Source organism: Sus scrofa, unplaced genomic scaffold, assembly GCF_000003025.6.
Source record: "Sus scrofa isolate TJ Tabasco breed Duroc unplaced genomic scaffold, Sscrofa11.1 Contig26, whole genome shotgun sequence".
Lineage (NCBI taxonomy): Eukaryota > Metazoa > Chordata > Mammalia > Artiodactyla > Suidae > Sus > Sus scrofa.
In genome coordinates this window covers 485,689-513,452 of record NW_018085136.1, presented here as the reverse complement: position 1 = coordinate 513,452, position 27,764 = coordinate 485,689, and the positions used below count along the sequence as shown (strand labels likewise).

At 36.3% G+C, this 27,764-nt stretch overlaps 4 pseudogenes; 3 read left to right on the top strand and 1 right to left on the bottom strand.

Moving 5' to 3' along the window:
* The first annotated feature begins 2,356 nt into the window (after positions 1-2,356).
* LOC100512010 lies at positions 2,357-2,873 on the top strand (annotated as a pseudogene).
* Positions 2,874-4,915: 2,042 nt separating this feature from the next.
* Positions 4,916-14,469, top strand: LOC100512187 (annotated as a pseudogene).
* A 4,259-nt stretch (positions 14,470-18,728) lies between these two features.
* Positions 18,729-24,575, bottom strand: LOC102161499 (annotated as a pseudogene).
* Positions 24,576-26,208: 1,633 nt separating this feature from the next.
* Positions 26,209-27,198, top strand: LOC106504621 (annotated as a pseudogene).
* Positions 27,199-27,764: the final 566 nt, after the last annotated feature.

Here is a 27,764-nt window from a genome sequence, read left to right as displayed (position 1 = left end):
AGCAGATAAATTTCAAATTTAGGAAAAAAACCTTAACTGGAGAGAAAATTAACTATCATCCAACCACTGGGTATATGATATTTAGGGATCATAATTTTTTCTCATGGAAGTATATAAGTGAATTTTGAATTTATGTTGCTAGTTATATAATTGATCTAGAAGCCACTCTAGGGTTTTGTTAGTTTGTTTGCTTTTGTTTTTATTAATATGATGGTATACTTGAACTGGTGGCTTTATAAAAGAATGAAAATAAATGAAGATGCTGTGTTGTTTCTAGGGATAACATTTCTGAAACAACAGTGTATCACAATGAGTCTGAAATATGGTCAAGTGGAAATAGCTTAACGTTTAGAGGGAGAGAAACCTGGGCTTGAATCCTGGCCCAGTAGTAACTGATTTTGTGTCATTGATCAGGTTATAGGTCAGGTAATTCTCATTTTTAATCTATATTTAGTTTGAGGTTTGCTGTGCATATTACATGAGATAAATCATGCAAAATTTCTAACACCTAGTGCCTACTTAATAGCATATGGAAGCTGGTATCACAGCTTTCCTTCTCAGGCTTGGCGTTGGTTGTACTTTTCTTATGGATGTATTGTACTTTGTTTTCTGACTTGGTGAGGGTTGAGGAACTAATGTGATTATAGTTTCCCAGAATGTCCAAGTTTTATAAAAACTTGCCATCTCTATTTTTGTCTTTCTAGCTTCTTTCTCCTAAAGTGAAATCAGGAAGACACAAATACAATCAGTTCCTTAATTACCGATTGACAGAAATGCTTGCTTGTAGAGTATGTTCAGTGAGTGAATAGACCTTCTACTTTTTGACTATTATCCTTTAGGTTCCCTAAAGTGAAGTAGGAAATTGTTTAATGGAAACAATTTAATTTGGATTAAAATATACCTTCATTCATAAATCACCATCTTGCACTACAGATAATTCAGAAAAATTAAGGAAGTTATCAAGGGCAACATTGCCAGAAGAATTTAAGCAAACACACTATTATTTCACTGTTATCCCAAAGTCAATGCAAGGGCAGAGTTGTATTTTTAAGATGCCTAATATCATAGAATATTTGGATCCAGTGGTTTTAATCTCATGAAAAAGGCATTTTAATATAATTTAATGTCATGTAAAAAATTAGTAAAATAATAAATACTTTGTTTCTTGTTTGGTACCCATTTGTTGTTCAGTGATGTGATAAAAAAACTTATTTTTAATTCTCTATTAATATTTTGTATATAATGAAACTTGGAAGTCATATTTCATATGTATGCATCCTTCATATATAATTAAAAACATTATTTTACATAACATATTTTAATGTATTTCATAAATAAATACTATGCAATCACAATACATTCGTGTAGTTGAACAAAACATGCACAAAAATTGTGATCAATCCTAGTTATTCTTTCTTTTGAAGCATAAGATTACCTTTCCAAGGTCACATTAGGTGCTAAATCTGATATTTTAATATAAGGATTTAGAATCAAAATATAATGTTCTTTATCTTCCACAATTGTGCTGTCTCCGACACATCAGTTAAATAAAGTTTAGAATTGTAGTGAAGCTAAAATGCCCCCATATGTCAGTGAACATATATATATTTTGATGAGTACTTTAGTAGATACTTATCTATATGTTTTTTAAAAATTGTGTATTTTTACTTGTTTTCACTGTGCTCATTCCTATTTGCCTAATTTCTGCTTAGTTCCTCTCATAAATAATTCATTGTAGTAGTTGTTATATAACCCATCAATTCTTGAGAACTAGAAGGAGAAATGAAGGGATTGAGAGAGAGTGAGAACCTTTTTAAACATATCTGAAGTTTTGGGGATACCAAAATAATACTTTGATGATATTTATATTATTAATTGATGGTTTTATATAATTTCATTAATTTAACCATTTAAACTGAACTAGACATTTTAAGATGTGTGTATATTTGTGTTTACAAGATTAATGTGTGAGTTGTTTATAAGTACAAATAAGTCAAAAATTCAATTTATTATGCTTTCTACTCGAATTCTCTAAGAATTAAATGGTATTTTTTTCATTCAACATTCCCACATTTTAAAAATTATGTATTATTTATATTAAAAAATTGTTCACATGTTACTGGGAAGAAGATTCTGGGAAAATAAATACAAGTAGCTCTCTTTTTCTTCTAGGAATTGTTTTAAGCTGATTTTCTGATTCCTTCTTGATGTCTGGAGAATCTCAATATGATAAAAATATAATGTGTTTCCTGTCATGAATATAAACTACTTGCAATCCTTTAAAAACATTTTGGTCTTTGACACACCATAGGGAAAATTAAGCTCACAGTTCTGATAAATTTCTCCTTTCTCTGCCATGGGGGTGGTGCAGAGCATTCAACAGCAGGTGCTGCAGCTTAGCCCCAAGCCCAATGGCCAGGCTTCAGGGGGTGCTCACAAGTCAAGGCCTAAGCAAGTGAAGCAACAGCACTGGTCCTCATGTGAACTGATGCACTGCAAAACAGTCTCAACTTCAGCAGCTTCAGCTACAGCCTGCTGCAGCAGCAGCCAGCTGCCACCTTGGCACACCAGAAGGAACATGAGCACAACAGCATCAAGCCGGTCCAATCTGGGCTTTGCCACCCTTCAGGAGCATGGTCCCTAATTGTGTGGCTAACAAGAAGATGAGCAAGGTGGAGACACTACACTGCAGCAGCTGCAGGATGAGCATGACAAGGTGAGCTCAGCCTTGTCACCCACCATCTCTCTCAACTACTTCAAGACCTGAACTCCATTGCTGGCTCACTGGTCTCATTCTACTGATCCATGAGGGCACTTAGGACCCACTCAGCCCCCAGGATCAAGAAGTACTTGACTTCACCAATTGGTTCTGAGGGGCTCAGCCTGGCCAGACGCTAGTGTGAATGGACTTTGGAAACAGGGTCACCACCCAACCTGCATCTTTAGGGCTTTCTCCTCAATGATGTTGGAAGGGAGAAAATCAGAGAAAGGAAGATAATATGAAGATAGCACACAAATACAGGCAACCAACCCCTATGCCAACTAAGCCTCACATGCAAAGCAAGGCTCTGGCAAAAGAAGGATGGGCTCAGCACAGTATCTCTGCACTCCAACTATTCACGGAGATAGAGTGACTGGGTCCTGAGTCAATACACAAAATGCCACTTGTGAGCAAAATCAGTGGGCTCCTAGTAGAAAGGAGCAGCACTCACCCTGTAGAAACTCCTTCCTACCACTAACAGGAAGAGCTGACCTTCCTGCCCTCTCTGAATGTGCAATTCTTAGCCCTCTAGAAATGGGTTGATGTCTTTTGTCTCTGCCCCATCCTGATATGCTGTGGACATTTGTCTACAGTGAAATTGTGCTATACTCAGTCCTTTAAAGCCCCAGTTGGTTGGGGGGAGGTTTCCCCAAAGCTCCACTCACACCACTTTTTCTTCCACTTTCATCATAGAATGCTTCCAATATTTTGTGAATTTTTTTATCATAAGAAACATTTATTTGTATCTAACCTAACCAGTTTTGTATAAATGGTTTAAAATGTGTATATCTTGATACTTTAACATGTAATTCTATTATCTCTGCATATTTTAGATGTGTAGTTCACCTTACGATTGCCATTTTCCCTGTGTGGTTTTGTAAAAACTGTCCTCATAGGTGAGATAAAAAGTCACCAGGTGTACTTCCACATCAATGTGTCTTACTTTATAGAAAATTTGTTAATGTATCCATGATGTCATTACCTAGCATTGAAGAAGAACAATGTTTATGTAGCTAGTGTCCAAACTCAAAGTTTAACAGGGCACTGCAGTCACTTGGCAGCCAGTTGGTTTTGATGGATTGCCTTTTGGGAAATTTCTATTACTGCTCTTTTTATTTCATCCTGTTTTATTACAAACTTGAAAAAAAAAACAACAAAAACCTCATGTATAACCCTGTTTTATACAAACTAGTTTCAAATAAAACTTTTTTTCTGTTTTTACAAATGAAAAAAAAAATCTCGCTCCTGAATATGGTGGGTAAAATAGTTAATATTTTTTTTCAGTGATGAAGACATTCGGTCCAGGTACAGACAATGCCTAAGTTTGCTTTTCTTTTTTTAGCTGCACTAACTCCCTGACCAGTGATCAAATCTGACCTGTAATAGTGATCTACATTGTAGCTCTGTGGCAATGTTGGAGCATTAACTCACTGCACCACAGTGAGAACTTCTCCTCAATTTTTTAAAATGCAGTTTTCTTTTTCATAGTTCACTGAATAAGAAACAGTCTGAAAGCATAAGGACAGTGTTCCATAAGTACTGGTGGATGGGATAATAGACAAAAAAGAGGATTTACAACTGTTTGTTTGTAAAAGGCTTCCCTGTACAGAAAATTGAAATGTAAATCTAAATTATCCTAATTTCTACTTATCTGGGAATATTTAATATCAAATAACTTTGATACATTTTAAATGTAAATACTATACAATCTTGGGATGTGAATGTACTAGTTCCCTTTTAACAATTGTGAAGTTTAAGGAAAGACATTTCATGCACACTGTAGAAAATATAGGATTTATATTCATATGTGTATTTTTCCATTATGATATTTCTGAAATTGAAGATTCTTATATTCACTTATCTTTGTGAATTTTTAGATTATGAAGTATAATACCAGGTTGCAGTTAATGTAACAGAAAATCAACTGTAAATTAACCAATTTCAGTTAGATTTTTTTATCTGAGAATTTTAGCCAGTGACTTAATTTATTTAATTTAACAGGGCATTGCAGTCACTTGGACAAAATTTATTCATAACTGCCTATTCTGGCACTGTCAAGTTATCAATATGCTCCTCAAATAAACCAACAAATGATTTAAAAGGATGGCTTGTATTTTCAAAAACATTGCTTTGATTCTATAAGTGAAATCTGAAATGTCATGGTTGACATCAGTTCTAGATTTATACAGGAATCAGATGGAAAATATGACTGAAGTCACCATGTTTATACTGATAGGATTAACCAGTGATTTTTGAAGGTGCCAAGTCTTCCTATTTTTCTTTTTTCTAGCAATCTATCTATTTACACTGGTAGGAAATTTGGGATTGGTTATACTGGTCCTTAGAGATTCTCATCTCCACAAACCAATGTACTATTTTCTGAGTGTGTTATCATTCTTGGATGCCTGCAATTCCTCAGTTGTTACTCCAAAAATATTGCTCAGTTTCCTATCGGAGAATACAACCATTTATATCTTGGGTGTGCAGCACAGCTGTTTCACTTTATCACTTTGGGGACCACCAAATACTTTCTCTTAGCTGCAGTGGCATATGATAGCAATGTAGCCATCTAAGGTGAGTTTCTTTTAGACAGCATATTGAAGGTTTTTTCTTTTTTATCCAATAAGCTACTCTGTGTCTTTTGATTGGAGCATTCACTCTTCATTTTTCCTTTCTTTATTTTGGTTGGATGGTCTCCAATTATTTTCGGCTTGAGTATTTTTCTTTTCATTTTTTTGTGAATGTAATGTTTGGTTTTGATTTGTGCTTGCCCTGTTTTTTAAGTATGTTAACCCCTTCCTATAATTGTGTGTTTTAGCCTGATAGTACTGTAGGTTCAAAAACTTCATTACCATAAAAAAAATTTTTTTTGAAGAAAATTAGAAAAAGAATCTATTTATTTCCTTACTTCACTTGCCCACATTTTATGATTTTGGTGTCTCTTTTTTCTTTTTAATTTTATTTTGTTTTAAACATCTTCAAGATTAGATCTGTATGCTGGCTTATTTGAGTGACTTCTCTCTGTTGTGGTTTCCTCCATCCTGGTTCTTCCTCTCTCTCTCTCTCTCTCTTTTATTTTTTTTTTTTTGGATTTAGAGAAGCCCTTTCAATGTTTCTTTTAGAATGGGTTTTGTATTGCTGTATTATTTTAGCTTTGTTTGTTGGAAAAAATTTTTATTTCCCCTTCTATTTTAAATGACATTCTTGCTGGATAGAGTATTCTTGGTTGCATATTTTTTCCTTTCAGCACTGTAAGTATCTCTTGCCATTTCCTCCTGGCATGTAGAGTTTCTGTTGAGAAATCAGCTGATAGCCTTATGGGGATTCCATTATAATAAATGATTTGCTTTTGTCTTGCTGCATTTAGGATCCTCTCTTTATCATTAATTTTTTCCATTTTTATTATAATATGTCTTGGTGTGAGTCTATTTGGGTTCAACTTGTTTGGGGCCCTCTCTGCTTCCTGTATTTTTTTTTGTCTTTTTGCTATTTCTTGGGCCGCTTCCATGGCATATGGAGGTTCCCAGGCTAGGGGTCGAATCGGAGCTGTAGCTCCCGGCCTATGCCAGAGCCACAGCAACGCAGGATCCGAGCCGCGTCTGCAACTTACACCACAGCTCACGGCAACGCTGGATCGTTAACCCACTGAGCAAGGGCAGGGACCGAACCTGCAACCTCATGGTTCCTAGTCAGATTCGTTAACCACTGCGCCATGACGGGAACTCCCTGCTTCCTGTATCTTGATACCAATATTCTTTAGATTTGGAAAGTATTCAGCCATAATTTCTTAAAATATATTTTCAATCCCCTGTTCTTTTTCTTCTTCTTCTTCTGGAATTCCTATTATGTGTAAATTGGCCCATTTTATATCATCCCATAGGTATCATATTGCTTTCACATTTTTTTTCATTTGGTTTTCTGTCTGCTGTCCTGTTTGTGTGATTTCCATTATTCTATCTCCTACATCACTAATTTGTTCTTCTGCATTATTCACTCTGGTTTTTACTGCCCTTAGCTCAGTTTGTATCTCTGCAAATGAATTTTCTAGTTTTTCTTGGCTTCTTATATTTTCTAGTTCCTTTCTGAGGGAGTCTGCATTACTGTTCACATCTTCTCTTAATTCCTTCAGTATTTTCACTATCTCCCTTTGAACTCATTGTCTGTCAGGCTGCAGAGTTCTGTTTCATTGTTGACTGCTTTAGGTGAGTTCTCCTGTTGCTTTAACTGGGAATGGTTTCTGAGGTTCTTCATCTTGCTTATTATTTTCTTTTTTGTGGTGGAGGTGCACTCCCTATGGCTGGGCAGGGTTTGCCCTGGCACTGCTCTGGAGTGTTTCCTGAGGGCTGGTGGTATTAGCTGGCCTTTTTGAGGCAGAAGGGTTTTTCCTGAGGGTGGGCATGCTAGCAGGGTGACTCTAAAGCAAAGGAGGACTTCCTGAGGATGGGCAGTACTGGAAGGACCACACCGTGGTGGTGGCACATTTCCTGTGGCTGGGCAGTGTTTGCCCTGGCAATCCTTCACTGCAGAGCTCTTCCCTGAGGGTGAGCAGTGCTGGGTGGCTTCCTCTACTGGAGTGCAGTGCTTCACGAGGGTTGGTGGGTCTAGCTGGCTTGCTTCAGGGCAAAAGAGCACTTCCTGAGGGCAGTGGGGACTTGCAGGTCAGCACCACAATGGAGGCAGCCTTCTTGTGGCTGGGCAGGGTTTGCCTTGGTGCTTCTGGGCCATGGAGCTCTTCCAGGAGGCAGGTGGTACTGGGTGGCTGCTCCATGGGATTGCAGCACCTCTCAAAGTTGGCTGTGGCTACCTGGTCACTCCAAGGCAAAGGAGAACTTTCCCAAGGCATGAAAGACTGGCAGGTCCACACCGTGATGGAGGCAGATTTCCCATGGCTGAGCAGGGCTTGCCCCAGTGCTTCTGGGCCACAGAGCTCTTACAGGGGCAGGCAGTTCTGGGTGGCTGCTTCTTAGAAGTACAGTGTCTCCTGAGTGTGGGTGGGGCTAGCCAGGTCACTGGGAGGCAAAGGAGTGCTTCCCCAGGGTGGTCAGGACTGGCAGGGCCACTCCATGATGGAGGCAGACTTCCTGTGGCTGGGCAGGGCTTGCCCTGGTGCTTCTGGGCCTCAGAGATCTTCAAGGGGGTGGGTGGTGCTGGATGGCTGCTCTGCTGGAGCACAGCATCTCCTGAGGGCAGGTGGGGCTAGCTGGGTCACTTGTAGGCAAAGGAATACTTCCCTAGGGTGGGAGGACTGGCAGAACCACACCATGATGGAGGCAGACTTCCTGTGGCTGGGAAGGGCCTGCCCCAGCCCTTCTGGGCCACAGAGCTTTTCCAGGGGGTGGACAGTGCTGGGCAGCTTATCCACGGGAGTGTAGCTCCTCCATGTGTGGGCAGGCCAGGATGGGGAAAGCCCCAGAGGTGGTTGGCTTCCCATGAATGGTTGCCATTCCTCCCAGATGGCAGGCAGCCTCAGGTCAGACATGCATGGGGTAGGAGTGGGGGATGCATTGGGAAGCACTGCTCTCAGCTAGCTGGAAGGCAAGCATGCTCACTGGGATATAAGGAGTATTCTATGGTGGCCTGCCCCTCCTCCTCCCCCCTCCCCAACACTGGTGTCTTGTCTCTAATGTGGGTCCAGACCTTCTCCCAGGTTCTCTCCGTTGTGGCTTTCCACTCCCCTGCCCTTAGCATCTTGCTCCCTCCACCCATGTTACATCACTTCCTAGTCCTTCAGACTGTCTCACACCATAAATCCCAGCTGTCTTCCAGGGTGTAACCTCTGGAGCCTAGGTCTTGGTGCCCAGCCCCCACCTGGGCATTTTGGCTTTTGGTGATGGTACCAGTAGTTCAGATGATCTGTTGGGCTCCCACTCTGCTTTTCAGATCTCATGTCTACCTTCACAGTTCCCTTTCAGGAGAGCCAGTCTGGACCTGATTACACTTCTCTCACTCTCCTCTTTTCTGTTTTACCCAGTTATGTCAAGAGATTCTTGCCATTTTTGGTGGTTTAAGTTCCTCAGCCAGCATCCAGTTGCTGTTCTGTGCCAATGGTTTAACATGTAGATGTGTTTGTTTGTTGTGTTTGTGGGAGAGAGTGAGTGCATCCCCCTACTCTTCTGCCATCTTGCCTAGTCTCATCATCTCATTTTAATGCACTAATATACTTTTTGTTTGTTTGTTTGTTTTTAGTGTCATATCTGCAGCATGTGGAAGTTCCTTGGCTAGGGGTTGAATCTGCGATACAGCTGTGGGCCTATGCCAAAGCCAGAGCAACACCAGATCTGAGCTGCATCTGTGACCTACAACACAGCTCACAGCAATTCTGGCTCCTTAACCCACTGAGCAAGGTCAGGGATCAAACCCACAACCTCATGGTTCCTAGCCGGATTTGCTAACCACTGAGCTACGATGGGAACTCCTGTACTTTCTTGATAATGTCTTTTGATACTCAAAATATTTAATTTTAATGAAATCCAATTTATCTATTTTTTCTTCTGTTGGTTGAAATTTTGGCATCATGTCTAAGAATCTATTTCCAAATCTAAGTCATGATTATGTACTTCTTTATTTTTTCTAAGATTTTTATAGCTTTAGCACTTTTATTTAGGTTGTTGATCCATTTTGAATTAATTTTTGTGTATAAGTTAGGGGTTTGACTTTAGTAATTTGTAGATACTTAGTGTCCATTGAATATATATTAAAATAAATATTATATATATATATATATATAGTATCCAAGAACATAATAGTAAAGCATTTTTAAGAAAAAAGACTATGGTTGGAACTTGAAGACATATTGCCAAGGGAAAAATCTAGTCACAGAATGACAAATACTGCTTGATAGCATTTATGTGAAGCAGAGTAGAATGGTGGTTGCCAGAATCAAAGGGAAAAGGATAACTGGAGTTTACAGTCAATAGGTATAAATTTTCAGTTATGTATGATGATTGAATTCTAGAGATCTGTTATATGGCATTGTATCTACAGTTAACATCACTTTATTTTATACTTAAAAAATCATTGAGGATAGATATCTTAATTTGTGTTTTTACTACAATAAATATAAGTTAAATGATTTAGAAAACATAAAAATATTAAATTATTTAATAGTTGTTTGCCTCTAGATGTGGTAGAGGGAGTGAGAATGGGAGAGGTTGAATCAATGGAAATTTAATTTATATAAAATTATGTGTTAATTTGAAATAATGAATCATAAGATAAATCTGTTCTTTGTGTGACACAACTATATTGTCTGTCATTTTTTTTCAGCAAATTTATTTATGTGTGTGAATGTTTTACAAAAACCTTGAAAAATGAAATTTAATGATCCAGTGATGTTTATTGTCTTAGAGTTTTGTCTGGTTGACCAAGTTATGTTTACTAAATAGGATACTGAAGACTTGGGAAATAGAAAATACCTCTTATTCAGTGAGTACTAAGCTATAAATGAAAGATCAATTTGTAAAATAAAGCATTAATAACAATGGAAATTGTAAAATAAATATTCTTTAAAAAAATCTTTACCATGTTATAGAATACTAAATTGATGAGATAATTGGCAGAATTGGTAAGGGAATGAGGAATGACAGTGTTGTCAGCTGAGTCTTGTACAGGCAGTGTCTTTGGTCATATAAGACAACATACAAAGAACATTACAAAAGATACAAAAGATATAACCTTCAAGAGTATATCTTTTTAAATGATGCAACTGACAAAGGCATATTCTTTAAAATATACAAATGGGTTTTACAACTCAACAGCAATAAAGCCAACATGGGCAAAAGACCTGAATAGACATTTCTCCAAGGAGGATACACAGATGGCCAACAAGCACGTGAAAAAAAATTCACCATCATTGATTATTAGAAAAATGCAGATCAAAACTACTACAAGGTACTAACTCACATCAGTCAGAATGGCCATCATTAATATATGCACAAATAACAACTGCTGGAGGGGGTGTGGAGTAAAGGGAACCCTCCTGCATTGTTGGTGGGAATGTAAACTGGTACAACCACTATGGAGAATAGTATTGACGTAGCTTAGAAATCTATACATAGAACTTCCATATGACCCCACAATCCCACTCTTGGGCATATATCTGGACAAAACATTCCTTGAAAAAGGCACATGCACTCATTTGTCCATTGCAGCACTATTCCTAAGAGCCAAGACATGGAAACAATCTAAATGTCCATCCACAGATGAGTGGATTAACAAATGTGATATATATACAGAATAGAATACTACTCAGCCATAAAATGAAAAAAAATCATACCATTTGCAGCAACATGGATGGAACTAGAGACTCATCCTGAGTGATGTAAGTCAGAAAGAGAAAGATAAATACCATAGGATTTCAATTATCTCTGGGACATAATATAGGACACAAATGAAACTTTCCATGGAAAAGGAAAACAAGGACATGGAGAAAAGATTGTGGTTGCCATCAAGGAGGAGGAGGATGTAGGAGGGACTGGGAATTTGGAGTTAATAAATGCAAACTATTGCCTTTGGAAAGAATACGCAATGGGATTCTGCTGTATAGCACTGGGAACTATGTCTGGTCACTTGTGATGGAGCATGAAAATGTGAGAAAAAAGAATATATACCTGCATGTGTGACTGGGTCATCTTGTTGTGCAACAGAACATTGATGAACACTGTAAATCAGCTATAAAGGAAAAATGAAAATCATTATTAAAAAAGTACATCTGAACTCTGGAAATAAGGTCAAGGATTTAAATCATTGTAATGAGTAAATTAAAGATGGTAAAAAAAATCTTTGTATTTTCTATAACATTCTTTCTCTGCAATGTGTCTGTTACTTTATTTTAAAGCCAAAAAGTTCTGCAACATTTTTAGATATTAACACTGAGAACCATTGTGCCCCTACTCAAAGTAATAAATATTATAGAGGATGATACGCAACTTATTATTGTTTCTTTTTTTATCATTTTTTATATACATGTATTTTTCTACTCTACAGCATGATGACCCAGTTACACATACATGTATACATTCTTTTTTCTCACATTACCATGATACATGATAATTGATTAGACAGAGTCCCCACCGCTAAACGGCAGGATCCCATTGCTAATCCACCACAAAGGTGAAATTCTATATCTATTTACGCCAAGATCCCAGACCCTCCCAGTCCCTCCCCTTCTCCCTTGGCAAGCACAAGTCTATTCTCCAAGTCCATAATTTTCTTTTCTATGTAAAGTTTCATTTGTGCCATATATTAGATTCCAGATGTAAATGATATCATATGGGATTTGTCTTTCTCTTTCTGACTTACTTCACTCTGTATGAGAGTCTCTAGTTCCATGCATGTTGCTGCAAATGGCATTATTTTGTATGTTTTTTTATGGCTGAGTATTCCATTGTGTATATAGATCACATCTTCCTAATCCAATCATCTGTGGATGGACATTTAGGTTGTTCCCTTGTCTTGGCTATTGCGAACAGTGCTGCAATAAACCTGAGGGTGCATATATATTTTTCAAGGAATGTTTTGTCTGGATATATGCCCAGGAGTGGGATTGCTGGGTCATATGGTAGTTCTATGTATAATTTTCTAAGCTACGTCCATACTGTTCTCCATAGTGATTGTACCAGCTTACATTCCCACCAACAGTGCAGGAGGATTCCATTTTCTCCCGTGTGGCATGCAGCATAACTACACAGCATTGCTTCCTATTGATTCTTTATCAGAGTGAAAATTACATTAAAGAAAGACTATGGTCCTGGGAATAGAAAACCTAATAATTTCATACTTTTAGAATAGATATTGTACTCATTCATTCATTCATGTATGCATCATTCATTCCATCAGTAGGTCAGTTTACAAATAACTTTTGAACTTCTACTAATTCCTGGGTATTATTTTAAAAGGTACTCATAAAAAAGCAGGTTATTTAGACACATTCTTTCTTCTATAAAGTTATGGAATAGAAAAAAGCACACAAGTGTAAACTTAAGTCTTATTGGTATTTAATGACAAAATTCTCATATGCTGAAAAAAAGCTTACAGGATTGTGTGAAAAAATATATTTTCCACCCAAATAATTTTAAATAAAACTAGAAATTGTACCCTGTATATGATAGGAGTCCTAATAATTTGATCAAAATATTGTTATTCGGTGTCTATATTACAACTTCCATTTTGACTTTATGTTGTATATCATCTGATTTTTATGAAAAATACACCAATATTTGTTCTTGACACAAGAATGGAGGCTTTTCATTCAGCATTAATTCCAATATTCACATTTACCTGAACATTGGGGCCAGAATCATATGCTTTATAACTGCTGGATTTTTTCCATCCCAGGGCCATCAGCAATGCTTCTCAGAAAATATAGGGTACAATTGAAAACTTTAAAATGGTGGAGTCATTGCATTTAAGTTGATCAGTATATTACCTAAGCACCTTCCTAGGCTATCTCCACATTTTCACTCTTCAGGTAATATTTTTTCACAGAGATTTGACTAACGAGCCTTCAGTTTGTGTTTCTTTCCATGGGAATTCAGACCTGTACCTGTGAATTCTTGTTTCCATGTTCAGGGACTGGGGCCATGAACAGAGATTCAGTGTGAAGGTCTTCATGGACTTTCAGACACTTAAAAAACCCATTAGCACCCTTCATACAAAGGCCTTAGGAGCAGTCTCAGTCTATCTCTGTGTTCAGGTAGGTAACACCAAATACCTCATTACTGATTCTGTATGAGAAGAGCCAGTAGGTATCTGGCAAATTATCAACTCAAATCAGATTCAGAACAGAGATGGTATCTACTCTGTGTCTTTTCCAAGTCACTCACATCTCTGTCCACTGAGTGCAAAGTGGAAGTGGTGGTGATACAACTTAAGCAAGAGTTTCTAGCATCTCTATTAATAAATTGGACTGTTTGAGCCTTTGTACATAGTAATGTACAAAATGCTGTTTACCTCATGGTTACAAAGAAAACCATATCTTACTACGGGTGTGCAGACCAGCTGGGTGGATTCTTAGTGTTTATCATGGGTGAGATTTTCATGCTGGCTGTCATGGCCTATGACCACTATGTGGCTATTTGCAAGCCCCTGCTCTACTTGGTGCTGGTTTACCCACAGATCTGCCTTCTCCTGGTGTCCCTACAGTCTGATCACCACCCTGACATTCTCTTCTTGTGTGTCCTCTGTGTGGCATTGCTCATCCAATGTGATCAAGCATTTTTACTGTGATAATGTCCCTTTGTTAGCCTTGTCCTGTTCTGATACCTACATTCCAGAAAAAGCAGTGTTTACCTTTTTTGGGGCCAATTTGTTTTTCTCTCTGATTATTGCTCTAACATCATCCTCTTTCAACATCATCCTTGCCATTTTGAGGATACATTCCTTAGAGGGTTAAAAAAGCCTTTCCCAGTTGTGCTTCTCACTTGATGGCTGTCACTGTGTTCTATGGCACCCTTCTCTTCATGTATTTATAACTAAGTACCAACCATCCCTTAGACATTTATAAGTTGACTTCAGTCATCTACACCCTAGTTATACCAATGCTGAACCCCCTCATTTATAGATTAAGGAACAAGGGTGTCAAGGAGGCATTGAAGAGATTTCCGGATAACCCTTGTCAATCAATCAAATCAATGAAAATTTTAAATGACACATACCCTTATTTAAGGGTTTATTTTCTCCTGCTAAGTGAAGGGGCAATAGTTTTTTAAAAAAATCAATTATTTTCAATGGAAAAAAACCCCTTAATTCTCTTCATACCAACTTTAAATTTCCTTGTAGAAAAATGTATTCATTGTTCAAAGAAAATCCACTAATATAAGTAAAAAATAATCATTTGAAAGTAAACACATTTTAGGGCAACATGTCTACAAATAAGCTTATTTACACAACTGGAGTTACATTGTGGTGCAATGGAAGTGAATACTACTAGGATCCATGAGGTTGTGGGTACAATCCCTGGCCTCACTTTTTGAGTGGAGGGTTCAGCATTGCCTCGAGTTGTGGTCTATGTTGCAGAAAGGTCTCAGAATCACTAGTTGCTGTGGCTGTGGCTTGGATTTGACCCCTAGCCTCAGAACCTCCATATGCCACAGGTATTCCTAAAAATAAAACAAACAAACAAACATTTAAAAAACAGAAATATACTCACAGAGGTAGGAAAAATATTTGTGAGAAATAGAATGGATAAAATAGTATTTGGAAATTAAAATATACACACTATATATAAAATAGATCACCACAAATACCTACTACACTATAGCACAGGAAAATATACTCAATATTTTTTTTTGCATTTTTTGGCTTTTTAGGGTCACACCACAGTATGTATATACATTGCTGTACACATCAAACTTACACAGCTTTGTAAATAAATTATATATCAATAAAAATTATTTTTAGTATGTGAGTTAGTAGAGTTAGTGAAGGGTTTCCAGAATTGCTAAATATGGAAGAGAAAACATTGTAGCTCATGATGGAAGAATGCTTGAGGAATCATTTCTTGGATGGTTGTCAAGAGTCAGGTAAATCATCTTCCTTGTCACTGATATCTTTTCTTCAACTGTTAAAAGTTTTATAAATTTTTGCCACATTTTACCCACCTGTTTATCAACATTTTTTTGGACTAGCTGTTATCTTAGATTTAAAATAAATTTACACCACAGGGAAAGAAATAAAACTTTGGTGAAAATAAAAAGTAAACATAAAATGCTCAGATATATTCAAAATAGCCCATGTGGCAAAACAGACTGAAGAAAAAAATATAAAAGGGAATTCTACTTTTTTACTTCTCACACTTGACATACATATACAAACCAAAATTTCATATTCAACCAAATATGACATAGAATAATTTTACCTGAAATATTCTTATATTAAAAATTATTGTGAAAATAATATTTTTTTTTATAAAATCATAACCACAAATACTTCTTTTAACATTTTTAGTCAGTGTGTTTTGTACTGAAATATTTTTACAAACACAAAAAATGATTACTGTTCTCCAAATGACACCATTTCTCAAAAGCTTTCATTGCAAAAAATGAAATAAATAAGTCATTTTGTGCCCGATCTCTGTACATATAGAATGCTACTGACATACAGTGTGGAGTGGGGGAGAGCGAGCATGTCATGCGAGGTAGACAACATCAAAAGATAACTTATTGATGACATTGTCAGTGAGGTCAGAAATAAGTCAAACACAGGAACCATGACACTCAGGTTCATGAGTTAATTTCTAACATTAGTCTCAAATAATCAGTATAGCTTAAAACTGACATATCACACTAGATGATGGGAATTTCTGGTCTTCAAGGACAAAATTAGCAACTACTTTATAGCATTAGCCTTTGGGATTTTTACGTTGCATTATTTAAAATATATAAAAGTACATGGGGTATAATTTTATTTTGTCTGTATATTTGTTTTTACTTTATTATGGTTGTATTTGCTGTCACCAGCTTAGGCACTTGCAATTAGAAATGTATAATCCCCAGCAGAAAATGATCCTCTTAGGTAAAGAATTAGAGCAACATGATTGAACTCACTTGATTGCTACAAGTACTCTATATTTTTTAAATTTATTTTTGTTATTTTAACTTTTTTTGGAGTATGGTTGAGTTAAAATGTATTAATTTCAGGTTTACAATGAAATGAATCAGATATACATATAAATATATCCATTCTTTTTTCCTCATACAGGTTATTACAAACAATTGAGTATATTTTCCTTTGCTATATAGTAGATTCTCATTAATAATCCTCTTTATACAGTAGTGTGAATGTTATTCCTGCCCTCCCAATTCTTCCTTCTCCCCAGTGGTTTCACTTCTGGTGACCATAGATTGGTTTTGAAATCTGTGAATTTGTCCCTATTTTATAAAAAAGTTGTTTTGTACTATTTTTAAATTAGATTCCACATAGATATGATATATGATATTTGTCTTTGGGTTAGTTCATTCAGTATGATAATCTCTAGGTTCATCCATGTCCTCCATATTTTTTGGTGTGTGCTTTATAAAAATTCTTTATTTTGAGGGTAGTTCCCTTCATAGTGCAGTAGTTAATGAACCCAACTAGAATCCATGTGGATGCAGGTTCAATTCCTGGCCTTGCTCAGTGGGTTAAGGATCCAGAGTTGCTGTGAGCTGTGGTGTAGGTTGCAGACACAGCTTGAATCATGCCTTGCTATGGCTGTGGTGTAGGCCTGCAGCTACAGCTCAGCTTCAATCCCTAGCCTGGGAACTTCCAGAAGTTGTGGGTGTGGCCATTAAAAAAGCCAAAAAAAAAAAAACCCATTTATTTTGAAAAAAATTTAAAACAGAGAAAAAGTTATAAAAATACTCATCTGTACAAATTTCACCCATATTTGCCAACAAGAATCCTCTGCCTATCTGCCTTCTCTCTGTGTGGGGGCAAAGAGGGAGTGAGGGAAGGAGACTGTTTATACTGTGCAGCCTAAACCACGTGATAAGGCAACATCCTGAAAATGAAAAGATAAAGTGCAGTGTTTTGACTAGCAACAAGCCTCTTCTTTAAAAACGCCTTGCACTGGCACTCTAAAAATATATAAAATAGACATTAATAACACATTTTAGTGCATTAAAAGTTTCTTATGCCCCTAGTTTAATGATAAATCCCCCAAAGACAGCTTTTTTCAAAATGTGTACATTGTTCTCAACCTGCATCATAATTAAGTCCAAAAATTCATATATACACCAAGCAATGATTGTCTAAGCATTCTGAAATATTTTTCAAATGTGAATTATTGTAATAAATTACAAACCTATATATTTAAGAAATTCTTAATTCACAGTAGCTTTAGGTCAACTAGTTGAAAGTATAGTTACTATGTGGAAACCCATGATATTTTGTTGTAAAAGGGAGGTTTCACACCTATAGAGGGAATATTTTTTGATGACCTACCATATAATAAATGTAAAACCTAGGCAATGAATTAAGTCACCAATAAATTCCATGGCAAGGAGAAAGACTTTTTTTTAATGTTTTAATAATAAAAGATGACATAAAAATGGGACTCCATCTACAGAAGTTTATCTTCTGCAGGAAAGCCAGACTGAGGTTTAGTGCACACACTCCTGGTTCACGAGCATCTATAGAGCTCATTATACTACACTCACATCCAGGTGACTTTTTCAACTGATGGTGACATTTAAATCAGGTCCTTAGTATTTAGGAGAGAGAATCATATGCTAACATAGGAAAAACTAGACCTTTGTGAATTTGTGGCAAATGGTTAAATATAGGAGCACTTTTTACTTCTTTGTGCTGATCCATTATGTGTTTGGTGGTCAGGTGTTTCACAAGATGAAACACTCACCCCCCAGGTGGTTTTTCTCTATGCACATCTATACTTCCCAGAGCCCAGATCAGCAAACCTCACTCACTAATTGGCCAGTACCTGCTAGGTGACTTTGAGGTCATTCAGGAAAGTGCATATAAACCTGGCGTCAAGAAGTGTGAGAGACAGACACAAACAGGGAAGAGGGCCTTGACCATATCAGAGCTATAGGTGAGTTATGATGAACTCCCCCAATCCCCTGCTCCCAAGGCTTCTCCAAACACTATAGCCCAGATACTTGGAATGATAAATGAAACACCAGGCATGTTTAAAAGATGGTTTCTAAACTTTTAACCAATATATAAAAAAGATAAAAACACATCAATTTCTTTATAACTATACTATCTAGAGGCCTATTTGATCTATGAAAACCATGAGAAACTGGCACACCCCTGCCCAGTCTCATCACTTAAGGAATCAGGCCCAGGGCCTGCCTCTCCCTCCCTCTCTCCCTCCTCCTAGAGATTAGTTATTTTAAAATGGCTCAAAACACAAAATACATATAGCCTTGACCAGAATATACTATTTTAAGTACAAGAGACTGTGCCATAGCTCCACCAAGCTGTACACACAGTAGTCTCAGGCAGGCCCCCTTCCCTGGGCCCCAGACTACATCATTAGGGAAGCCCCACCCTGCAGAGCCCTAGTGCTCAGCTCTGCTCTCTCCCACAGCTCCAGCTCTCTGGCCTCTTAGGCACTGGTTCTCCCCAGCACCTGACCACCTTTCATCAGGAAGTAGCCAATGAACAGCTTCAAGCCCTCCATCAACAGGCCCAGCACAGGCTTGTTGGACCCCCTTGCAAAAATTAAACCAAGGTCTTCAACTTCTATTTCCATTAACAGAGTGTATTAACACTTTTCACAAAAGGTGGACCCTGGGTTTGTCCAATTCACTGAATTCAATGACCTTTAAGATAGAAAATGATAGTGATTTTGTTTTCAACAAATGGGCAAGCAAATGAACCAAATTAGAGAAATTAGTGACTGGCAAATTTTCTAAGTCCAGAAATTTGTTCTATACACTGAATTGTAAAGTCACCTGAAAACTCCTCTTGTGGTCACAGAAATTGCCCACCAGGAAGGTGTAGAAAGGGTTGTATGTCTTTTACCAAAGGCAACAGTCCACAAGGACATGAATGATTTCTCTATCCTGATAATCCTTAAGTCCAAGCTTCAGAAGTTTCTCAAACATGTCCAAAAATCTTTCATTAGTCATTATTGTACAAAATATGTTTCTCTGGATATTGGTGTTCATTCTCTGGTTTTGGGAAAGTTCTAGTAATTTGTGCTGACCATCCCTGTAAGCTACTTGTGGGGGGTCTTCTGCTGACCCCAATTGATCATAGGAACACCCCTCCATGAAGAACCCACAATCCACAAGCACCCAGTCCACTCAGTGTTAAGGATGCTGTCCCAGGAGACTTGGAGCTGGGTTTCCATCTCTGAGCCAGCACTGCATGCTAGGGCTCTCTTCAGCTTCTCCATGGGCTCGGGGTCATAGCATGGGATCTTCCACACATTGTTCTTCAGGGCCAGCAGTGGCTCCAGCATGAACCAAATTCTAGTCTTTTCCCAGAACTTACGGCCCACCTCACTGGCTTTGGCCTGTGTCTCAGTGATAGTTCCTTAAGTGACAAAGCATCATATTTTCTCAATGAAAACCCACATTTTTCAGCATTAATAGAAGCTGTCCAGTTTTCGCAGCATCACTTGCTGAAAAGACTATCTTTTTTCCCCATCTTATATTATTGCCTCCTTTGTCAAAGATTAATTGACCATAGGTGTCTGGGTTTATTTCTGTGTTCTCTATTCTGTTTTATTGGTTTATCTGTCTGTTTTGGTACAAGTACCACACTATCTTGATGACTGTGGCTTTGTAATATTGCCTGGAGTCTGGGAGAGTGATCCCTCCTGCTTGGTTTTTTATCCTCAGAATTGCTTTGGCAATTCTGTGTCTTTTATGGTCCCATATAAATTTTTGGATAATTTGTTATAGTTCTGTGAAAAAAGTCATGGGTAATTTGATAGGGATTGCAAGGAATCTGTAGATTGCTTCAGGTAGTATGGCCATTTTTATGATATTAATTCTTCCAACCAAGGAGCATGAAATATGTTTCCATTTCTTTGAATCCTCTTATTTTCCTTGATTAATATTTTATAGTTTATCAGAACATGTATTTCATCTCCTTGTTTATGTTTATTCCAAGGTATTTAATTTTGGGGGGTGTGGTTTTATAAGGTCTTGCATTTTTGTATTCCTTTTCTAATATTTCATTGTTAGTATACAGAAATGCAATTGATTTCTGAATGTTAATCTTGTATCTTGATACTTTACTTAATTCATTGCCAGTTTGAGCATTTTTTTGTGGAGTCCTTAGGGTTTTCTATATATAGTATCATGCCATCTGCATACAGTGAAAATATTTCCTCTTATCTTAAAATTTGGATATGTTGTATTTTGTTTTTCTGATAGCTGTGTCTAGTACTCCCAATACTATGTTGAATAAAAATGGTGAGATTGGCCATCCTTGTCTTGTTCCAGATTTTATAGGGATTTTTTTCAGCTCTTCTCCATTGAGTATTATATTTGCTGTGGGTTTGTCATAAATGTCTTATATTATGTTAAGGTACTTGCCCTCTATACCCACTTTGGTAAGAGTTATGGTCATGAATGGATGTTGGATTTTGCAAAATGCTTTTTCCTGGACTGATTGAGTTGATCATGTGGTTTTTAACTTTTCTTTTGTTAATGTATTGTATGACATTGATTGATTTGCATATGTTGAACCATTCTTTTGAACCTGGGATGAATCCCACTTGGTTGTGGCATATGATCTTTTTTATATGTTGTTGTATTTGGTTGGCTAAAATTTTGTAGAAAATTTTTGCATCTATATTATTCAAAGATATTGGCCTATAGTTTTCTTTTTTGGTGGTATCTTCAATTTTGGAATTAGGGTTCTGGTGGTTTCATAGAATGTCTTTGGGAGAGTTCCTTCTTCAGCCTTTAGAAAAAGTTTAAGAAGGATGGGTATAAGTTATTCTTTGCACATTTGTTAGAATTTGCCTGTGAACACATCTGGTCCTGGACTTTTGTTTGTAGGCAGTATTTTTATTAGATATTAAATTTCATTTCTTGTGATTGGTCTGTTCAGTTGACCTATTTCTTCTTGATTCAGTTTTGGCAGGCTGTAAGTCTCTAGAAAGTTTTCCATTTCATCTAGGTTGTCAAATTTGTTGGCATATAATTGTTTATAGTATTCTCTTGTGATTTTTTGCATTTCTGCAGTATCTATTGAGATTCCTCCTTTTTTGTTTCTTACTTTGTTTATTTTGGCTTTGTCTCTCCTCTTTTTGGAGAGTCTAGCCATCAGTTTGTCAATTTTCTGATGACAAGCAAATCTACAAAATTTCTGGGTGAAATATGAAGGAACTGGACTTAGGCTAATATTTGAATTGCATGCCAACTAGTGGGAAGATAGCCTAAGTGCCACATTAACCAAAGGGTTGTAGAAACTACAGAAATGATCACTAATCAGGTTTCCCTAATCTGTGCAGGGGATGGTGTTGTGTGGCTTGTCCCCCAACCTCTTTAGGAAATTGTCCTGAGAATTTATCTTTATCTGAACATTTATCATAGAATTGGCTGAGCTTATTTGTCCACAAATTACCAACTTAAAAAGTAAGAAGTATTGCCAACTATCTTTAGTAACTAGCTCTTTGGATTTAGTCTTTGTCTCCATGTTCCTATGAAAATTCTGAGCAGCAGTGTTGTGCTTCAGTTAAGAATTCTGTGTAAGTCAACTATACTTCAATAAAATTTATTTAAAAAGCATTCTGTAAATGGTACATTTGTTATCTCTTCCAAATAGATTTCATAATATATTAAATCTGGCAGAAAGCTGCTACCACTGTCCCAGGAACAGTCTCTAGAGAACCAGGTATTCCTGATTTTATACCAAATATTTCTTGCTAACTCTTCCTATAATAGCAAGATTATTCCACTTTGTAGAACCTATAATTCAAATTAGGTGTAGTTCAAATTAGTTTTCTTGGGATAGACTGATACAGTCACTTTTCTCCCATTGTTTCATTTTCCACCTCAAGCGTATTACAAATACCACAGGGCTGGTATATTAGCTTCTGCTTCTTGGGTGACATTTCCAATTTCAGAGGACAGGACACTTACCCAAGGGATAAATAATCCCACAAAGCAGAATTCTGACAGTTCTCCCTTAAAGATGAAGGCATTTTTGAAACATTTCTCATAGTCAATGTTTTTTGAAACATTTCTCATAGTCAATGGTTGTTGTGGCCATCCCTCTCCTACCACAGGTGGGGTCTGAACCTGCATCTCTTCCTGAGTGACCCCGGTTTCCATGTGTCATGTGTACCATGGGACTGCAGCATTGAAGCTTAGGAAGCAATCCTCTGTCAGTGCTGACCCCCATTCTAGGAATGTTCCCCTCAGCCACTGCTACAAGGTGTTTCATCTCCTTGTAAGATCAGAATCACAGACAATTCAACCAACATTACTTCTGAAATGATATTAAAAAAACTTATATTTTCTTACATATTGTCTTAATTGCTCAAGGTATCATATTTTTTAAAACAATAGATGTAATTAACATCCAATTCTCATGAGCTGGATTGGAGGTTAAATTTACACAGACAAGGGAGGGGTATACACACACACACACACACACACACACACACACACACACACACATGCACATACAGGGAAGAATAATAACTTGGTAGTGGGCTATGTACCTTTTTGGAATAAGATAAAGTTACAAAGAAAGTTGTAAGTCAATAGCCAATTGAAATTATTATTATTTTTTAAATTTTGGCCAAAATCTTTGAAATAACTGAGATTACCTTAGAGATTAAGAACTCCTTTATGTTGCAAGTCCCACGTAATGTTTGATTCCATGTGATTATATTCATTTCATTTTGAGACTGAAATTTCCATATTTAGAGAAATGATTCTTCAATTAAAACCTATAATCTAGTCCTCATGGTTCCCCAATCTTCTTTAAGGAAAACAAAATAAAAGGGCAGCATGGGTATTTACCCAGAATGTGTCTCAAGTTTTTACAAATATATATCATGATTTTTCAGTATTTTCATTTCATTGAACAGATGAAAATTTTCTTCTCCATTTTTTTTTTTACATCTCAACTGATTTATCAGTGAATCTAATAAAAAGAAAAAGAAAAGGCTACACAAGTAAGACCTGGGAAGATGTTTTTGGTATCTGGTGCTGTCATTCACTGCCTTGCACAGGTACAGTGTCTGCTAGTGCTACTGTGGCATTAATTTGATAGCATTTTTTTGATAGTGTATTTTGTAATGAGAACGTTGTTGGTTCACTGTTAAAAACATTTCAAAAATATTCTGAAAATCATTATGGATGTCAAAATATCAGTTATCTAAAATGGGCTATTTTTGCTGCTTTTGATTTTGGAGCAGCAATGCATGGATTTTGGAGTTGAGGAGTATAAAGAATGGTCTTGAAGATAAGAATAAATGCATTTGAGTTAAATACACATACCTGTTGGGAGAATGAGAAAGATTTCAAGGATAGTTCTACTTTGAATTTTGGATGTGAACTAGAAGGAATAGAATAGAAGTTATGTATTGCATTTGCAGACACAGAAGGGAAATATGTGGACTTAACATCAGTGATTTTAGAGTCGTACAACCCAGATTCAATACAGATAATTGCTTAATAAATCCCAATGCTTATTCTTTTGTCCACTAATTTTCTTCTTACTTCAGTCATTCTATTTACTATGCTCTATTATCCTAGAATTTTTTCTATGTGATTAACATCATTAACATTTCTACCTTTCTTATGAACTTTAGATGATAAAATATTTACACCCAAAGTAAATATAGGCACACTATATTTGTAAAAAATGGCCAGAAGAAATGATACTTTACTTGCTGTTAGAATTAGCAGACACACTGGAGCTACAGTTTACCCTCTTTATGCTTTCCGTTTGTGTGTAATTTAGGCACTTACAGTTTGGGGGAATGTTGGAGTGATCCTATTAATCAGGATGGATTCTCACCTTCACAAACCCATGTATTTCTTCCTGGCTAACTGTCCTTTGTGGATGTTTGTTACTCATCCAGTATCAACACAAAGATGCTGGTAGACTTATTATCAGAAAAGAAAAGCATCTCCTTTGCCAGGTGCTTCCTGCAGATGTTTTCTTTATAGCCTTTGCCACAACAGAATGCATCTTTTTGAATGAATGGCCTATGACCATTATATGGCCAAATGCAACTCTCTACTTTACACCCAGAATATGTCCAGGACAGTTTGCATATAAAAAAATGGCAGGCATGGCTCTTACTGCTGGACTGTTGAACTCCAAGTTTAATACAAGTTACATAAGCAGCTTGCCATTCTGCAGGTGCAATGTCATCCATCACTTCTGTCATCCCTCCAATTTTTAAACTGTCATGTTCTGACACACACCTGAATGAAAGCATATTTTCCACTTTTGCTGATGTGAATATGGTTGGGACTCTGCTGTTGACCCTCACCTCCTACTCCTACATTCTCTTCTCCATATTTCATATGCATTTAAGGGAGGGGAGGCACAAATATTTTCAACTTGTGCCTCTCACCTTACAGCTATTTTTCTGTTCTATTCCACTGCCATCTATACTTCTCTTAGACCTACTTCCAGCAACTTCCTGAATCAGGGCAAACTAGCTTCCATGTTTTACACAGTGGTGATCCCCGTACTGATCCCTCTGATCTACAGCCTCAGGAATAAGGAAGTAAAGAAGACTCTATGGAATGTAATTACTAGGAAAAATCCCTTCATTCCTGTTACTGTTTGGTTAGTTTACTGAACTAAATTTTGTGTTAATGAAGTTAAGGTTAAATGGTAGATCAAGTTTAGAGTTAGAATATATTAGGATACTTTGTAAGTAATCATGCTCTAAGATTACTCAAGAATGAGTATGTAATTAAGTAGAAATTACCAAATTTATGGATGTTTTATCCAATCATTCTTTATTTCCATTAGATTTTCAAAAATAGGGATTATTTATGAAGTAATCTTGGTTAGGGAAATAAAAGATTAAATATTTAGAGACAAAAGTAATAATAGCACATGAAACTAACCTTGTAGAATACTTATAATTGGTCTTTTTGATGGACTTTTCACCATTTATGATCTGCAAGAAATTATTTAAATGTAAAAATTCACAGGTTCTGGAGTTCCCACTGTGGCACATTGAGTTCATGATATGTCTTGTGTCTCTGACAGGCACATAGCTGCCTTTCCAGCTTGGGGGTTGTTTCTCTAGTTCTTCCTACAATTTATCAATTTAACTTTTTCTTAGGAAATTTAATTTTGGCTTGAAATAAAACATTATCCCAAATATTATTAGCATTAAAATTAGTTAAAGCCAAAAGTTGTGTTTTTTCAGCAATGTGATCTAGTTTAATTCAAAAAATTAAAAAGAATATTTTTGGAAAATTAAAGGGAGAAGAAAATTTAAAAATTGGCTTTTATGTTCTTAAAATAATCCTTTCTCACTTCTAAATTTAATTGTAATGTCTATTTTTAATTTAATTCAGAAGCATCTATGGAGTAACATATTGGACAGAGCCTTGTGCTATGTTCTTTTCAGATTGAATCACTGCATTTAATGTCAAGGGTATAAAAGATATATAAATAGTCAGTAGAACATTGCATTAGATGTTATAGGATAGATATTATGTTATGGACCAGAATAATTGATAAAGAAAATCATGGAAGTGGTCAAGTAATGGTCGAATTTGAGTTTTGACCAAAAAAAGTCATCTGAATACTCTTTTCTCATACCACAATTTAAATTAAAATATCTAGGAATAGGGCTCATATTGGTGTAATTAAATTGCAGATCTAACATGGAACATAATTTAAGCAATTTATTTATTGAATTTATTTTTTCTGCAGATGAGTTTATAGCTTCTGCTTTCACATCAGATCTCCCAGAGTCACAGAACACAAGAGTGACAAAGTAAGAATTTACTACAATGAAAGCCCATGTCTCAATCCAATTATAAAAGAAGAAAATGCAGTCAAGAAATGTAAATCCACAGAGAGAAAATAATTTGAAAATTACAGAAACAAATCTTACTATAATGATGGAATTTGTTCTCTTGGACTTTGCTGATATCCCCCAATTTCACTGGTCTGTTTTTAGGGTTTTCTTAGTCATTTATTTTATTATCCTATGGGAGAATAGCATCATTATTCTAATAACAAATGTAGATGCTACTCTTCAGACCCCCATGTATTTTTTCCTCAGTAATTTTTCCTTCCTAGAAATCCATTATGTATCTGTCACTATTTCCAGGAAGTTCATGGACCTTTGAACCTAGAAAGGAACTATTTCTTTTTTAACCTGTGCTACACAAATGTGGTTTCTTCCTTATGCTGGGAGTCACAGAGTGTTTCCTTCTTGCTGTGATGGCCTATGACTGCTAAGTGGCCATTTGTAACCCTCTACACTACCCTCTAATCATGAACCTCAAGGTCTATGTCCAGCCATTTGTTGCCTCATGGATCAGTGGAGCTCCAGTCCAGATAGGACAAACATGTCACATCTTCTCTCTGCCCTTTTATGGTTCTAACCAAATCAATTACTTCTTCTGTGATATGCCCCCATTATTGAAGCTGGCTTGTGGAGACATATTTGTGAATGAGATGATGGTCTATAGATTTGCTACATTATTTGTCACTCTTCCTTTTATGTTGATTCTTGGGTTATATATCAGAATTATTGCCACTATCTTGAAGTTGCCATAAAAATCAGGATGAACCAAAGCCTTTTCCACTTGCTCTCCTATATCATAGTTGTACTTGTATTCTATGGATCAGCCACTGTCACCTATTTAAAACCTAAATCAAATTATTATGAAGGAATAGATAAAATAGATAAACTACTCTCTCTTTTTTATACAGTTTTGACCCCAGCATTTAATCCTATGTTATAAAGTTTGTGGAACAAAGATGTGAGAAAGGCAATGAGGAAATTTCTTCCAAATTTATCAGCATTGTGAGACATTTGAAATAATACATATTATTCTTTCAAATATTTAATTTGTATGTAGTCCTAATTGAAATCTACTTTTCAGCAATGTTTTGAAATTTTTAATAAGATAGTGATGTAGTTTCCTTTTAGTAGAGCCTTATGTCCTCAGATTTAAAGCTGAAGTGTTCATTTATTTGGCAATGTTTTAATTTAAAGATGAATCCCTCCAACAGTAAACTAGTGTATAGAAATGTGTAACTAAACCAGACGATGTGACAGGCAGGATGTTCTGTGATTGAAATTATGCCATTTTTATATTGTATTAATGCCTTTCTATACACTACCATAACATTATTAAAGAAACAAAACACTCTTAGATGCTATAGGCTAACTACTAAGTGGCTCCCTCACAGGAAAAAAAAGTGGATAAATGCATAAGGATATAAGTGTAAAAAAGTAGTAATACAAATAACTTATGTGTATTATAATGCTTATGGCTGTACTATTTTTCTAAGCAAAGAAAGCAAATGAAGTTCATGTTGAGAAATATTTTAATAAATATTATTTATTATAATAGAAATTTATGGAATCATT